We start from the raw sequence: 17,160 nt of genomic DNA, 5'->3' as shown, positions 1-17,160 counted from the left end.
AGTCTTGTGGAGAAGTAAATGGGAAATACTTTGCTGACACTGCTCAAAAGAACTCTTATTTCTTGGACTGGCAATTTCATTTCTGACTTCCTCACCTTTCTGGTCATACTTCTAAATATTAAAAGAGTCAGATATATTACCCTTGCAGTAAAACCCCCCTTTTTTGATTCTCTCTCTGTTTCATATTTCCTGAATTGCTTTTATGGGAGCAAAACAAGAGAATGTGGAGTGAAATGTCTAACCTATTACACCGGACTGATCAATATATGTCTTTTTTTGAACTACAGTAGAAAGATGAAGTTGGCTTAGGTGGTTTCTCAGCTTACATCTAACTTTCTTTACTTCAGTCTAGGCAGACCCAAAGGAAACTTTTGCATACTAAAGAGTAAAGAAGGCTTGAGGACATCTGCAAAAAAAAAAAAAGACACATCCCTCTGGTTTCAACTCAATGGGACTTGCTGACAGTTCAACTAGAGAAAGAAGAAAACTGGCACCAAGTGCTTGCAAAAGGCCTGACAGATTTATTACAACCAACTACCTGTACCCAGCATGTAAACACATATTGCTGAGTATTTGAGACAGCCCCACGCTCAGAGGGTGGCTGTCAGAATAACTTTAACTTTCTGAATTTGCTAGTCTAGATAACACCTGCTACTGATGAAGCAGATGAGACAGGCAAAGGAAAGATTTGACTTGCTGTAGATTATGATGAAAGCAACTGAGACAGAATGAAAAAGGTCTGAAAACCTTTAGACACATCAGCTGTGAGTTGTGGCACAGAAAATAAGACCTCAAGAGTGTGAAATATCTATGGCATAAATAGGCAAAGTGGATCGGCCACTTGCAGATCATTGGCTATACTCAACGGAGAGAAGCAACAATTATTTTTTCTCTTTGTTTCAATTTGAGATCTATAATTGTTCTTACCCATTTTTGACAACTCTTTTTATATGTAGGGTGTTGGATGACTCACATCCTTAAGCTGCCTGTCTCCCTCTGCTAATTGTGAAATGAGTCTTGGTTGCACCCCAGACATTTGGCCAGATGCACACCTCTGCAGATGTTGCAATTGATGGTGTCCATCTGAGTCCTAAAAGTGTCTGAGCCCCAAATGCCCCTGGTGGAGGGCTCAGAGGGCTCTGCAGAGGGCTCCCCATGGCAATGCCCAGCCTCCCCTCATGTCACCTCAGCAGCCCCAGGGTTCCCAGCCTGCAGCTCCCACAGCACAGCCACGGATCCTTCCTTTCCTCTGCAGTGCTGGAGCGCTGTCAGTCACTGAAACTGAGAGGATTAGGGAAGAATAAAGAAAATCCCCACTGCTTTCTGCCTCGGGGCAGCAGAGGGCTGCAGGAATGGACACGCCAGGATCACCTTGATTTATAGAGTGGCATCCTAGTTGTTCTCATGTATTTAATCCTTTTGTGCCAGCTGGAAGTTGAAAAGTCTGCACTGTAAAGTTGAATTGTATACTTATAAGTCTAATTAAAAAAAAAAGGAGATAAAAAAAAAAAAAGTCTGGTTAGGGTTTGGAAAATCTAAAATCTACTTCCATGTGATAGTAGATGTTTCTATAGGAAGTATGAGAAATAATAATATGAAATGGGAAATAAAAGCTACAGATAGAATGTTTTTTCGAGTTTTTTTTTGTTTTATTAGTGTTAGAGAAATAGAAGAAAATATTTTTGTGTACTGTTTTGCTCTGACTGACACATGCTCAAATTTTAATGTTGCTATCAGCCATTCTCTCAGCAAAAACATATTTTTGTGAATAAATTCTCTTTATGTTATTTCTTACAGTGCTAAAACTCTGTCAAATAATTATGTTAAATACATATCTGTGATGAAAGATGAGTGGGATAGGGTGCAGGTGACTGCATGGAAAATGAACTTTGCAGCCTTTCACTTGCACTATTTCCTAATAAGTTTCTCTCATACACCAGCACTGTAAACCTCTGAGATGCTCCTTATACAGCAAACACAGCAAAATAAAACTGAACTCTTCTCAAAAATAAGTGACTTTCTATTTAATAAGCATTCTTCACTTATTTCTCTGCTCTCAGAATTACAGTTTTCTCAAACATAAGTAAGCAAGATCCAGCACAGACCCATTTTACCCTGTTTATGTTTATTTACACATGCTCCTCTACACAAATCCTTCCAGTTTCATACTTAACTATCTCTTTTTTAACATGGAAGTTGCTACCATGGAAAACATGGTAAAATGGTATGATGTTATGATAGATTTTACTATTCCATAGAATCATTTAGGTTGAAAAAGCCCTCTAAGATCACAGAGTCCAACCATTAACCCAGCAATGCCAAGTCCTCCACTAAGCCATGTCCCCAAATGCCACATCTGCACATCTTTCAAAAGCCCCCAGGGTTGGTGACTGCATCACTGCCTGTTATTTTAGTATAGGAGACTTCTAACTATTTAAGTTTTAAAGGCCTTGACTTATTCAAATTAAATTAATTTTGTGTGTTTGGGGGATTTGGGGATGAGATTTGCAAGCAGATACTAAGGCTTTGAAGATATACAAATGTTATCTAACGCAAATTCCTCTGGTATTCATAAAATCTCATCTCACTGCACCTCATTTTGGATGTGTCTGGAACCTGCTGCTGCACAGCGTGGAATAAGCCAGCCTCCACCTCCTGGGGAAGCACCAATGAAACAATTATCTGCTTGCTAAACATTTCCTGCCTTAGCTGTGAAGCCTCATCCAAATCTGCTTTGCCTGTGACCTTTCACAAATCCATTTCTCCAGGGCTTTTTACACCCGATGGATGCTACAGGGAGCTTGTGGCATGTTCACTCTGCTCCTGCAGATCCTGCAGACAGAGGGATGGCAGCTCCCACATCACTGAGAGGTGCAAAATCTGATTTCTCTTGGGTCCCTGGGTCTGAGCTTCTGCTTGAGGACACTGTGAGGATAGGCAGGATTCATCTGATTAAAGACAGATATTTATAATGGAGGCATATTTGTGAGCTACTCACCTGAATCTTCCTGTCTATATGTCTGCCTAAGGATGAGGTGAAGAGACTTCTGAGGGTGCCTTTTCCTCTCCACTGCTTCCAAAGGCAGCCTCAGGCAGCCAGCTCAGGTGAAAATGTCTGTCCTGCAGGATTAGGAGAGGTGGATCCATCTCTTCTCCTGTGTGTGGGTCACCCTGTGGGGCTGCTCACATTTTCAGGGTTGCCCATGTGCATCAGTGCTTCCTGCAAAGGCAGGCAGATCAGATCTGCCCCTCTCTCCAGAAATGGGCTCATTTCTGCTGTGTTCAGGATTGCCCAGGGAAGCTGTGGAAGCTCCAAGCCTGGAAGTTCCAGGCTGGATGGGGCTCTGAGGAACCTGAGCCTGTGGAACCTGTCCCTGCCCACAGCCATGGTTGGAACCAGAGGATCTTTAAGGCTCCTTCCAGCCCAAACCATTCTAGGATTTGTGTGGTAGTTCCAATTTGCTCAGAGTCACCTGAGAACTGCACAGAAATTTTAGCCACTCAGCAGCTGCTGAATTTTCAGATGCCACTATATTTCAGTGCCTGATTCGATGTCTTGGACCTTGGTGTCCTCTTTCCTTCCTTGTGTGTCCCAAGATGATCCAATTTGACCTAGAATCTTGATGCTTGCCTTTAAGGTCTGGCACTTTAAACTTAAACATTGAATGCTTGTTGTTCAAATCCCCTTGGATTGCCTGAAAACATAGTTTTTCAGCCTTCCCTGTAAGGAGTACAAGAGGTGGAAGAACTACAAAAAAATGGCTCTTTTATATAAACCAGTGGATCACAAACAGCAATGGATACATCAAAGTATTTGCATGCCTGATTTCTATTTCTCTCAGAGGGAATGCAAGCAGGTAAACATTTTCCTAGATCTGGCCCAGAGGCTAAACAGACTTTCAAAGGATATATAACATTTGGGTGTTTTGTAAGTAAACAGCCTTTGTGTGCTGCTGCACTGGAGCAGCCTGTGTTTATTTTTCACATGCAAGAAAATTTCAACTCATCCTTTTAGTCACAAATGTGTGTGGTGGTAAGTTGGACAAGATGGCAGCCAAGGAGGCTAAATTATCCAAAAATTAGTTGGACAAGATGGCATCCCAAGAAGACTCAATTACCCAAATATTTCTATTATGAAAGGCAAGTGGAAATACAGCCATGAAACATCCTGCAGACAATAAGCTCCAAAGTGACCTCAGAATTTTTTGGTTCCTATATCTGCCTGCAGACAGGAACTATTGTGTTTAAATCAAATCAGGCAACTTAATAATGACATCTAATCAACAAAGAAGATAAGGAGGAGGCTACTGTACTCCTTCACCTCATCTTAAGACCTTTTTCTGATCCTACTGCTGGAATGGAGAGGCCACACTAATTTGACTTAGTCTGGGATTACAAACTGTGTTAGTTCAAATTGAAGCATATTTCTACTTTGTCCTTTCCCCTGCTTTGTTTATGGTTAATGGCAGCTCTTCCTCACGGCCTCAACAGAAAAACTACTGTGTTCAAAAACCAGCACACAACTTTTTCTGTAAAATTGCTTCTTGACACTTTTGACTTTACAGCTTTGTGTATGAATAATCCCCTGTTCTGTACAAAAGGTTTCATAGGAGGTGTCTGAAAAAGCCAGCACCTAAACTCTTATTTTCTGAGTTTTATTCCAAAGCCTGAAGTGTCATTTTTCTAGAGCATTCATTAGAGTGAACCTGCATCAGGTCCTTCACTCCTGAGATGGACTGTACTACCAGAGGCTGTTTTTGCTATGCTTGCAGTCAGCAGCATCCCAAGCTGGAAGAGTGAGAGCTTTCAGTGCTTCCAGCATGGATGGCTACACCTGATTGTGCAGCCTGTTTATAGGGAGGAGATGAGTTCCTAAGTGATGTTTTCTGGCCATTTGCAGAACTTAATGATGGGAGGACTCATTTCCTTGACTTCATGAGCTATTTTGATTTCATGACCTCCTTTGATTGGGAGGGTAGATTAGATAAGTGTTCTGAATGTAGGCACCTGGGGTGTCAGTCACATAAATGCAGGCATGGAATGACCTTTCAGATGCCCCAGAGCATCTGAACATTGCATATCTACAATGCACAGGAATTATCAGAGGCCCACAGCTCTCTGGAGCTGCAGCTAGAAGCCAGTCAGGATTCTACAGTTTTTTGTTCAGTTGATTTTCACTCTATCCTGCAGATATGACTCACCTTGAGCTCAGTCAAGAGGAGTCCTTGTGCACACCTCTACAAATTAGAACCATTATATAAATAAAAAACCTGATTTCTGCTGTTCTCTTAGCAATGAAATGAGTAGATGCTTTTGCTTTGGTTTTGGGATGTTGTTCAAAAAAAAATCTCAGGCAAGCAAAGGAGAAAAGGTCTTACCCATCTCTTTCTATCTAAGGCCCAACTCTTGGCTTCATCTTCAGCTATATAAACTGTTGTGCCTTTGGTCAAAATCAATGAATTCATGCCAGTTGACTTGATGGGGAAATGCCCAAAGCTTAACTAGATCATTGACTTCAAATACAGCAAGAAGACAATGGCTGCATCTGTATCTTTCAACCTTAAGATCCACAAGCACTAAATTAAATTGTGCAGCAACTAAGAATAGTTGTGCCATTAAAAATGTTCAGAGACAGTTAAAAGCCCAACTGCTGCTCATGACCCAAATTCAAAATGGCCTTCAAAATTATTTTAGGATGCGATATGATGCTGTTGGTTCCCCTTTCCCTTGACCTGTTGTGTAAATTAGACCTGTGGTGGAGGAGCAGTGGAGATTTTGGTGACAGATGATGTTCCCAGAGAAGTCTCTGGGATGAATTTCCCTCCAACTTCTAATGGTGTGATGTCAGAAGTAACCATTACGCCAATTAATTGAACTACACAAGTTCATCATTAAGTTACATTTCTGTGGGAGTATACCCTAGGCAAAAATACTTCTTAAATTGCACCTGGACAGCAGTGTTAATGAGGGCAAAAGAAATTTGTGGTACTAACAAGGGAGAAGCTTGATTAATAACTCATCCATAAAATATGCATGATATGAATGATAGTGAATTCCTTACAGAATTAAAACACAAACAAAAATTCCCCTCTCTGTCCTCAGGGATGAGACCCATGACATTTAATCCATGTAATTGTCAATCTACCATGTAAACATTCTTTTAAAAGTCTTTAAATTTGAATTTAATTGCTACCAGCTCTTGATTACATACAGACTACACAATCTATCATTGAATCAAATAATTATTATTGCTGTTGGGAAATAGAGTATTATGCAAAAGCCTAAAGGAGAACTGCATGGCAGGTGAGAAACAAACAAATGAGGGTGGGGTAATCAATCTCTGTACCATAAAATGCTAATGCTGTCCTAATAAATATGAATTTTCTTCCAATGCTTGATATGCTTCCTACCAAGCGTGTCACTTAGCCTGTGGCATGCTTTAGTTTAGTTTAAAGTGGCACTACTATTAACACTTCAGCAAAATTATAATAGTTGCCTTTCATTTTCATAAAAGTAATTAAACTTATCAGTTTTCTTGTTATGCAACAAGCCAACCAATAAATGGACAAAAGGAGTTCAATTTGTGGCATTTTAGAATTAGCATCCCATGCACCAGGGATTATTCAGATATGAGATTCTGAAATAACAATTTTTCCAAAATAAATTTTAAAAAAAGAGGAAATAAGAATGATATTGGAAGAGAAGCATTCCTGTCAGTTCCTTCATTGACAAAATTATATTAACTACAGGATAGCTACTAATACTTCATTGCAAGCTCACCATTTTTTCAGATAAAGCTAATCTGGTGACTCCAAAAGGAGACAGAAATTTAAATTGCATTTGAATAAACAAATACATTATCATGGTGAGAAATACATTGTGTGCTCAGAGAGACTGGACTTTTCAAGGTACACTGAACCCAGAGGATGCACTGAATGGAAGGATGCATTCTTCTCATGGAATGTAAATTAAAGAACTCTGAAAAGAACTGTGCCATGAAATCTGCTCAGAGATAAAGGAATAAGTTGAGAGAGGAAGTAATATTCTTGGAGATGTCACAATTTACATTGGCCAAATTTCAACCCCTTCATGAATAGAAATGCTTAATATGTTTTAAAACCAGTCCTAATATGTTATTCAGAGACAAGTGTAGAAGTCTGAATTTGATTTATGACCACAAAGAATGAAAAGACAGAAAGATAGGCAGCCCCCAAGGCTATTTTGTCCAGGTGATACCTTCCCCAGTCTGATTTACAGTGCTCCATATGATGAGATTCCCTGTCCTTTGAAGGTCAACTATGCTGGAACAAAAGTCCAGCAGGGACATTCAGCTTAACTTCCAGGAAAATGCTGGCCTGCAAGGGGGACACCTGCAGACTCCTCACTCTATAACCAGGAGAAGAAAAAGAGAGAGATGTGTGTTAGACTCAGTGGATTTCAGCTCATTACACCTGGCTGCAAGAAGGGCTGGTGGCTCGGATGCGTTGTCCCTGTCCCTCTGCTGGCAGATTAGGGACAGGGACAAGGGAGCTGAGAGGTGGAAACCTACCAGGGTATTTCTGATCCCAAGCTTCTGAGAGCTAGGAAAGCTCATGTGAGTGTTGCCAAGTTTTCTGAATAGATTCTTTAAGACTTTCTGACTCAGGAAAGTGATCAGTGAGGATTTTGATTGTAGCAAGAATTTATTTTTCCCTTTTGTCCATGACACTTTCATAATGCCCTTTAACAAAATATTGTGCTCTTTAGTCCTGTGGGTAAGATGCTTGATGTGATATGGGTGACACAATCTTGTTCTGTCACAAACCTGGTCTTGGACCAGATCTTCAAAAAGGTTTAGACCCCTAAGTGCATGTCCCATCAACATTTTCAAGTCTTCTAGCTTGAGGTACTTTCACATCCTCGATTTTATTCAGGCTTATGTACTTTAGGTGCCCATATATATGCACAATTGAACATCTCACAAGGTGTCTATCAGCCTGCTTTGCCCTTATTTTCTCAGTGTAACAGCTGTTTTTAGCTGATCTTAGTCTTTAGAAAATGAGCAGGATAGAAATTATCTTTCTCTTTTTACACACATATGCAGTCAGCACAGCATGAGCAGGCAACAGGGCTTCTGTTGTAACAGTGAGCACAGTTCTTACACTTAATTGGATGATCATAAGATTGGAAAGCAAGAAGATTCTCTCCAATCAATACCATTTCTATGCAAGTATTTTCAACTGCACTTTCAGATTTCATGAATTGGAAATGAAGAGACCCCTCTCCTTTGGGGATCTGTGACCTCAGTGGGTACTGAAACAAAAGCACATCAGACAACTTTAGAAAACATTTACAGAGTAGGGCTTTGCTTTCACTCTCTGGCCACATCTGATGGCAAATTGCATTTTTATTAATTTATGTTCTTTAATATTGTGGGCAGGAAGACAAATAACTGTCTCAGTATATAAACACTTCCCTGGAAATGAACAGATGAACAGATTTCAAACCCAGTTTTCCTCATGCCCATCTAATTAGCTTCTTATATGAGAGGTGGTGGTATTTCAACAAGTAAAAGATGCTGATTTTTCAAGTGAAAGTTTGCAGCTAATCTTAAATAAATCTGTTATCTTGTTTTGGAGACATATGGAACAAACCTTAGATTCACCCAAATTCCTTTAATTCCTCAATATATTTAAACCATATAATCATTTAGCTTGTGAAAGACCTCAGATCATTGAGTCTCAAGTAGCTGGACCTGTGTGACTCATGCAAAGTAACACATGAGGACAGGAATAAAGTCTGGATTTTGGAATCCTAGTGCAATGTTTTCAATAGCAGGAGTCTTGACATCTCTTCAAACAAACACCTGGGTTTTCCTGCAAGCCTCTGACACCTCCCAGACCAGCAGAACAGTAGCAACTACTGCCTGTGCACTAAACTGAAGTGACAGAGAACACAATGAAAACAGCACATTTGTCAAAGAAATATTTGAAAATTTTACAATATTTTAAGAGAGCAAATGAATCTGTTTTCCCACAGCTGAAAGGATTACTCACCCCACCACAAGTTTTGATGTCTGTTTTAGTGATAATCTCTGCTGCTTTGAAATACACAAAATAATGAACAGCTGCTCTGGCTGATGAAATGCAGAAGCAAAGTTGAGGTACTAATCTCTCATAAAAAAAAAGTTTATTGCATCTGGAATAAAAAGGCAATAAGGGATTATTGTTGATGCAGAACAAACCATAATAGAGATAAGAACAAAGTAAATGTATTCATCCCCCTCCTTCCTGAAATCTGACTTTGCTACCTTTATAACACACATTTGGATGGTGTACACATCCATGTGGTTCTTGGGAGGGCTGAACTGCTTCACTTTCCAGTGCTGTGTTTTGATGCAGTGCAGAAACCTGTCCTGGTTTCATCTGGAGAACAGTTAATGTTTTCCTTAGTAGTTTTCCAGTGCAGTATTTTGGATGTAGTGTGAAAATTATGTTGATAACACACTGATGTTTTAGTTGTTGCTCAATTGTGCTAAATCCAGGGTTTTTCATTTTTCCAGGCTCTGCCAGTGAACAGATGTATAAGAAGCAGAACAGGAGCATGGCCCGGGTAGGAGATTGGAACTGGCCAGAGGGATGCTCCATGCCATACAACACCATGCTCAGTACAGAAACTGGGGGGCTGGCCAGGAAATGACAATTGCTGCTCCTGGGTGGGCTGAGCATTGATTGGATCATGGTAAGTAATTGCATCGTGGATCACTTGTTCTTCTCCCCATTGCAAGTGTCATTATCATGATTATAACTAATAGATTTGACTTTATTTGAATTTTTAAATAACTTTTATCTCAACTCATGAGTTTTACCTTTTTTTAAAAATTTTCCTCCCCATCCCACTGGGGAGCCAGTGGAGAGCAGGGTGAGTGGCTGCATGGTACTTGGTTGTAACTAGGGTTAAACCACAGCTCTGCACTCAATTACCTATTGGTTATGTTTTTGAACTACAAGAGAACTATGTCTCTTTTTGTTTTTATACCCATTAGTTATTGTTATTCTAGCCAAAGCTTGCAAACTGTAAGCAGAGGAGTGTGCAAGGAATCTACAAGGAAATTACTTGAAGAAGAAAGAAGCAGCAGCAAAGGCCTGTGAAATTAACCTGGCTGATCTAAGCCACTCCTCATAAAGATTCCCTTTCTAACCCTTCACCCTCTTGGTGGCCCTCCTTTGGGCACTCTCTAATAGCTCAGTGTATTTTTTTATGTTGTGGTGCCCAAAACTGCACAGTGGACTTGAGGGCACCAGAGCACAGAGCAGAGTGGGACAGTCCCCTCCTTGCCCTGCTGATTCCCCAATCTGTCCACACAACCAGGGTTTCCCTGTCCCAGGAGCAGAATCCAGCACTAACCCTTGTTAAATTTCATGTGGTTTTAAAGGGACTGACACCCCCTGAGGAAGAGGTTGCTGCCCAGAGGACAGAAGTTACAACAAACACAAGTGCTGAAGTGAACACACTGACTCATAGAGCTCTGCAGACATTTCCTTGCTCAAATGCAGGGCCCACATGGGTTTGGATTCCTGCTGACCTACAAAGAATTCCCACATCATGGCCAGTTTTCAGCTGGCATAGATACACCAGGTTCTTCCTGCCCTCACAATTTGCTGGGGCAGCTGGAGGCAAGAGATGGGCACAGTGCAGATCTTTGCCATGCTTTTAGCTGGTTTAAGGGTCTTTTGGTTCATGCTGAGCAATCAATTCAGGCAGAGGGCTGTGACTTCTCTCTTTTCCTGCGCTGAGCAGGAACTGGGGACAGGGAAGAATCTTGGTTACCAAGCCAGGGCAGTGGAAGTGAATTGCAAAGGATGACTACTTTATTTGAGAATTTGATTTATAATCCTTTTTGTTACATTGTTTTTAAGAAGATAGTTCACATATAGTTCACATATAAATCTTTATAAAGTCGTGAATGTCCTATAAATCATCTGTGTACATGATGGCTTCTGCAGAGAAACAGATACTTTAAGACTAATGTAAAAGCTTCATTTAGGAAAGCTCTATGTGCACATTTTATACTCTAATACCTACTGATTTATTTGAAAACCATTGAAATAATGTAAGAAAGAGAAAAAACAACACCAATGCTTTTTAGAATAAGCCTTGAATATAGAAGATCAAGCAAACATTGTTGCACTTGGGATTTTATCCAGGGTTTCAAACCCATCAGGATTTAACATTTATTAGAGATTAATGGAGGGATGAGGGGAAACATGATGGTGACTCAACTAGAAGCCAGGCAATTGTCAGAAGGTGCTCTCTGTGCATATGTGTAGCACGTCACCTCCTAGAAGGAATCAATCAAAAGTGAAGGCCATGGAAAAAAACAATCCCAAATAGCATGGTCCTAACTGCAGTAGGGCTGGGAGAGAACCACAGGTTGTGTAAATTTGCAAAGCTCAGTGATTTTCTGAGTTACAAAAACAGGGAATCTACCTATTTGAAGTTTATTTTTTAAATATGTCTTTGCAAATGACAGAAGTGTTAAGTTCAGTGTGCCTGATTTTCTTCTCACTTATGTCAGTGTCAACCAGGGATATCTTCACTGAATTTACTTAACACACTTCTTTCTGCCCTCTGGCTTCCCTGTAGCTAGTCCTAATTAGAACTGTGCAAAGAGTTGGCTGGGTAAGTCATTCCCTAAAAAAATAAGATAAAAGAAATATTGAAAAAAATCTTAGATTGAATAAAGGGACTGAGATGCCATTTTGTGCCAAAGAGGTCTTGGCTTGCAACTCAGAACATGTCTACCTAAGTAGCAAAGACTCAAATGACTTTCAGGCTTGAGTGGTGTAAGGAGAGATTCAGAGAGGTCCTACCTGTGCTCCAAGTCAGGTGAGAAGCAGTTTGGATGTGGACCTCCCAGACAATGCATACACACATCTCCAGTATCTGAGGTGTTTGCAAAAACTGGGAAAATCTGCTTTGGGTTTGTTAATAGTACCTATTTCTTTTATGTTGTCTCCCAGAAAATAATGTGTTATTATGGAAATGTCAAAACAAAATATTTCAGTGTTCTAAAAAGTTTTTGTTTCTGTTTGTTTGGGTTTCTTCCGTACATAAATGTTGTAACATTTATGGTGATGGTTTGTTTCTCTGAAAACCTCTTTCATGTAGGACACATAAGTAATTTGCTAGGGTTGTGGGTTGTTTTTTTTTTTTTCCTTTTTTCCACCCTTGAGTAATAGTAATTTGCATCTGTGTAAAGCAGAAAAAAAAAGTCAGAGCAATGAGATTATGCTGACAAGTGCCTGATACAAGCAGGAGGAGGATGGGGACTGACTGACTGATGGAACTAGACAGCACCTCTCAGCTCAAGTAAGTAAATGTCCATTATTCCTGGGCTGCTGCATCAGCAAAGCAATTAAATTAAGGAATTCTACAGACTTCCCACATAGTTAAAAGGAACGAAACCAGATTGAATGTAGATCATTACACACCAGGGGAGGACAATAAGAAGGGTGGGGTTAGAAAATGAAAATCCTAGGGCACAAAACAAAGAGGAGTAAAATGCTCAGCAAGTCCAAGGAAATGATTATTATGATAGTGAAAAAGAAATGTTATTACTGTTTGGAGGATTTCAATTCTATTTTATGAACCCTGGTTTGTATTTATGACCTTCTGAGATTTCTGCTAAGATAACTGTGCTCAATTCTCCATGTACCATGAAGTGTTTTCTTAGACCATTAGTGCCCATATGGGTTGAGTCTGTTGTTCGTAGTAAGGGTGGGGATACAGAAATATCTGGCTGTTCCATAAATAAATACTGTACACCCTCTTTGGGGGACTGACCAATATCAGGTTTTCTCTCTGAGCTGTGAAGCTGCAAGCATCTGCCTTCAAGCTGCATGACTCCTTCTGGGACTTCTCTGAATCCAAGTAATCTCCTTGAGCAATGGATTCATTTGATGGTTAACAGTATTGCTGCCAAGAAAAGATTTGTCATATCTTTAGGCTAAGAGGAGGAATTCTGCAGTACTAGCTAACTCCTCTCCACAGGGGAAATCAGCATATTCTTCTGGATATGCTGCAGTCCTGTGATCAATATATTTGTTCACGTTTAATGCTACATGTGAAAACCAGCATTCTCATTTTGAAAACAGCTGCAAGCAAACAGTGACCTATATATAGGATTTGTCTTCTTTCCAGCTTTATTCTTAACAGAATTTATGTGGAATTAATTGTAAGTAGCTGGATTTGAAGGTGTCTTGTGTTTTTTTGGAGGAAAGTTGGCATTTAAATCTTCTGCCTAACTAGTCAATAACAATGTTCTTAGCTTCTGAAACTTGGACAGATTTATAGCTTCAGCAAACTTTCACATTGCCATTTTTAAATACACATCATATATTTCACAGATCTTCTCAGCAAAATTTTTAGACATGCCAACGCAAATTAGAAGTCTAGAGTATATTTAAATATGACTGAAGCATTTGAGAAAACAAACCCCAAAGACTTCCAGTAAGATTTAGACCATCCACAAGTTAATTTCCAAAATGTCACATGTGTCTGGATGTAAAACTATCCAATGCTGTGATACATATGACAAAGACATTAATCTTAAGAGCCCATGTTCTTAAACTAGTGGATGATTGAAGATATTGATAACTCAACTTCCTGCTGCAAGAGCCTGTCAAGTCCATATATTTGTGGTATTCAGTAGATGAAAAACCAGTGAAACACTGACAGTGCTGGGAAGATCCCTGAATTTTGTGGCTGCACATCACCTGGGGTAACAAGCAGAGCACAAGTATCTAACCCAGCCCAGTGTAGTAGCAGTTCTCACATACCCACATATAGGAATAAGGAGCAAGAAAAGAGTGTTTCTGGTTTCCCAATAAATTGATTGTGTTCAGATGAGGTACAAAGTCTGTTCAGGCTCAAATGCCCCCATTTGCTGAGAGAGAGGACCTTAGAGCTGTCATGTGTGAGGAATTTTCGGTGCCACCTGGAAAGGGATCTCTGAACTCCTCCTTCTGAGGGTTGTTCACTGCAAATGGGAGCACTGTGAGATGACTGAGATGGAAATCAACAGCTGGGAGAAGCCTTTAACTCAGGTAGCTAAAGCAGATCTCAACAGAACCCTTATTCCAAACCTTGCCTTGGGGATGGGGATCAATGTCTATTCACAAAGAAATGGAGTTTGTTTTGAGGTGCCTCTATCTCCATTGATGGTTTCCAGGCTGCTGGGTTGAAGACCACCGCCATTGGGTTCCAGGGCCCAGTGAGTGCTGCAGCCAGGGAAATTCTCCTTCAGAAGTAACTTTTTTCTTTCTTTCATTTCTTTTTTTCTTTCTTGTTTAGGGCTTAGCTTGGTGCAGGTTGGGACTAAGCCTGTGAGCTGTCTGCTGGATGTTTTTGTCAGTTCCACAGCTGCGGTAAGAGCTGTAAAATGATCAAACACATCAAATTTCTCACAGTGTCCACAAAGACTACTGAAGCTCACAGCTCTTGAAAAGCTTTCAAGGACCCTGGAAGCCCTGAAGATACTTGAATGGAGCTAGGCTTTAGACTGAACTGCAGAAAGCCTCAGTTGCTGCAAACCCACTGAAACCTGAAAGTGCCTTTTTTGCTGACTGCTCCAGACTCTCAGACCCTGGGAGCCTGTCTCATGGCTTCAAGCCACAGCTAAACAGCATAACCCACCTGGATGTTTTAACAAAGCTGGCTGTTTAGAAGTCATAAGGCCTAGGAAGACTGTCATATTCAGCTCTAGAGATTTCCTCCTTACAACAGGATGTTTGGGCAAAATTTCTGCAGCTCAATAAGTACCAAAAACCTATTTAAACACCAGGCCCAAAGTTTTATGGTAAAGCTGGACTGCAGCTTATTAAGTTGCAGCCACCCTTATAATGCTGCCTGATGTCTTTCATTATGTTTTCACAGCACTTATTCCAGTGGAAAAGATAAGAATTGGAATGTATACAATGTGGGATAAAAAGACTGTAAACACTAAGCTGACCTATCCCCCTTCAGTTACCTTCGTAATTTATGCTTAGTGCTAATTAGTTCTAAAAATTTCCATATTTCTACCTGCAGGATGTTTTGGAATTGCCTTTTCCTGTAGATATTTGAATTGGATGACTGCTCAAATTACACAGCATGTAAGTCTCTCTCTGAACTGTTATGAATTAATGGGAATGTGGACAGGACTGTGCACTTATGTTTTTCCTCAAAGTTAATTTGCACAGCCTTTATCTTCCTGGGATCTTTTCTGAATTTAGGTTTTAGGATCACAGCTAACCCTGGAAATAATTTCCAGGTACAGTGAAGATGACAAAACCATTAGGAGTAGTCAGCAAGGCATCACCAAGTGGAAGTCATGCTTGCCCACCATCTGTGGTGAAGTGACCAACTCTTGGATGAGAGGGAGGCAGAGGGCATTGTCTGCCTGGACTTCAGTGACACCTTTGACGATGTCTCCCATTAGACCCTCACAGAGAAGCTTCTGATGTACAGGCTGGGGGAGCAGAGAGGGAGGTGGATTGAAAACTGGCTGAATGTCTGGGTCTAGGGGGTGGTGATCCACACATCTAGCTGGAGACAGTGGCTTGAAGAGTTCTTCAATGACCAATACTGGGTCCAGTCCTGCTAAACCTCTGGGTGGTGGGGCAGAGGGTAGCCTCAGCTGGTTTGCTGGTGACACCAAACTGGGAGGAGTGATTCTTACACTAGAGGGTCATGCTGCCATCCAGGATGACCCCAACAGGCTGGAGAAATGGGTCAACAGGAATGTCATGAGGTTCAACAAAGGGAATGGTGAAGTCCTGCCCCTAGGGAGTTGCACCCTCATGCCCCAGTGTATGATGGTGGCCTCTTCAGTGGAAAAAAGCTTGGCAGAAAAGGACCTGAAAGTCCTGGTGGACACCAGGTTCAACATGAATCTCTCAGTATCAAAGTAAATATCTGTACATATTCCATTTAGATATCTATTTTAAATCCCACATTTTTTATGAGCTAGGTGTAAATTGACCTGAGGGCCATCATTCAGTCCCCAAACCTAGATAACATTTACTGCATCTTGGTTTTCATGTCCAGCTCTTCTGAACTTGCTGTTAATTCCTCCTACAAGTTTTCAGAAGGAAAGGCCTTTTCTTAATAACAAAATACTGATCTGAAAATGTTTCATAATATTTTTTAGGGTAGGATAACTTCACCTGGGCATGTTCCAAGGAAACTTTTCTTGGACGAGTTTCACTTTTTAAAGTGAAGAATCGCAGTGCAAATCTGTTTCATCATCTAAAATTTAAAGACCATTTACATAAGGATAATCAGGGAAAGGACAGAGTGATCAGGATTGCAAGTGTCTGAAAATAAAGATAAGGCCAGATCTAGATCTACTGGTATGAGCTTTCTGTGTGGTGCATCTCAGATGATGGAAAGCAGCTGTAAGTGGTACAGCCAGCATTTGTGATTCACTGCGTCAGTGGAGCAATGCCAAAGAGTTCTGGTGTATCAACAAATCCAGGGCAAGTGGCAGCTGCATCCTTCTAGACAGATAAAGCTTCTTCTGCTGCAAGTAGTGTGAAGGAAACATTTGCATGCACACAGCAGGGTATTTGTTTGCATGTGAACATGCATGGGTGTTTACACGTAAACACAATTCTGTGTGCTGGGCCTCCCAGCTGGTGTTAAATTACCCATCATCTCTGCTGATAAGAACAGTTGCCTACAGTCTTGCTAAGTGTTAGTCAGAAAGCTGAAGTCCTTCCCATCATCAATAATCCTTTTTGGACTCAGGCAGAATAAAGGAGGAAAATTACAAACAAAACAAAACAAAATCCAGATGCACATATTAGGTAAAAAATTCTGGTGTGCCTGGGCATGTGGAGGAGAGACTGGAACAGATTGTCTCTAAGTGGATGCTGGGACTGGGAGGTTGTGTAAAATGAACAAAGTACCATGAAAGGATGGAGGTTCAAGGAGTGGGACAGTTTGGAAAGTTGTTGCAAGTACATTTGTTGGCGTACATGGGGGTAGCATGAGAATCTGGAATCTGGAATAGGTACAGATAGGATGGTTTAGGGCTGCAGATAAAATAGAATAAGATACAACATAAAAGTACAATAAAGAAAGATCTTAGGGCAGTAGGGAAAAAGACAATCATAGCAGGGGTTCAGGGAAAAAGAT

The 17,160-nt window shown here is 40.6% G+C and overlaps 1 long non-coding RNA gene across 4 annotated transcripts in view; it reads left to right on the top strand.

Moving 5' to 3' along the window:
- The window catches only part of LOC139588536 (uncharacterized), a 49,335-nt gene that overhangs the window by 9,211 nt on the left and 22,964 nt on the right, over nucleotides 1–17,160 (top strand). The window contains exons 2-4 of one of the 4 annotated variants that reach the window (XR_011678727.1): nucleotides 9,542–9,720; nucleotides 12,245–12,351; nucleotides 14,335–15,134. This is a non-coding gene — a long non-coding RNA (uncharacterized lncRNA). Of the gene's footprint in view, nucleotides 1–347; nucleotides 2,010–9,541; nucleotides 9,721–12,241; nucleotides 12,352–14,334; nucleotides 15,135–17,160 lie in introns of those variants that run through there. The other 3 variants (XR_011678726.1, XR_011678728.1, XR_011678725.1) reach the window with 3 other exon arrangements.

The sequence above is a fragment of the Agelaius tricolor genome, unplaced genomic scaffold (genome assembly GCF_023055355.1).
Source record: "Agelaius tricolor isolate 1412-34295 unplaced genomic scaffold, bAgeTri1.0.p SCAF_3, whole genome shotgun sequence".
Taxonomy (NCBI): Eukaryota; Metazoa; Chordata; class Aves; order Passeriformes; family Icteridae; genus Agelaius; species Agelaius tricolor.
This window is presented reverse-complemented; position numbering and strand designations above follow the sequence as displayed.